Source organism: Loa loa (genome assembly GCF_000183805.2).
Source record: "Loa loa unplaced genomic scaffold supercont3.500, whole genome shotgun sequence".
Taxonomy (NCBI): domain Eukaryota; kingdom Metazoa; phylum Nematoda; class Chromadorea; order Rhabditida; family Onchocercidae; genus Loa; species Loa loa.
The window spans coordinates 2,243-2,627 of NW_018108680.1; positions in this window are offsets into that span (position 1 = coordinate 2,243).

The following is a 385-nucleotide window of genomic DNA, read 5'->3' on the forward strand; positions in this document are numbered from 1 at the left end:
AAATACATATTACACGATGAATTGGTGAGCAATGATGAGTTACACACAAGGCAAGTAATATGGTCAACTAACAAACTCCTTGTCGTTGTCTTGGACAATAATTTGACTGTCGGTTAGTTGACAGGTCGTTAAGTTGGGAATATGTTACGGGAAATGTATTTAACGAATAGAAGAATACCGTAGTTTGTTGTTCAATGGTGCGGATATGCGATGATGACGTCGTTTGTGGTTTAGTCGTGGAAAATAAGAGAAGAGGATCTATCGTCTGCTCGATTGTGAAAAAAAAACTGGTCTGTCTCGAGATTTTTTCATATATATATATATATATATATATATATATATATATAATAAGTAAGTAGTAGGAGGTACGTTAGTTAGTACGTCC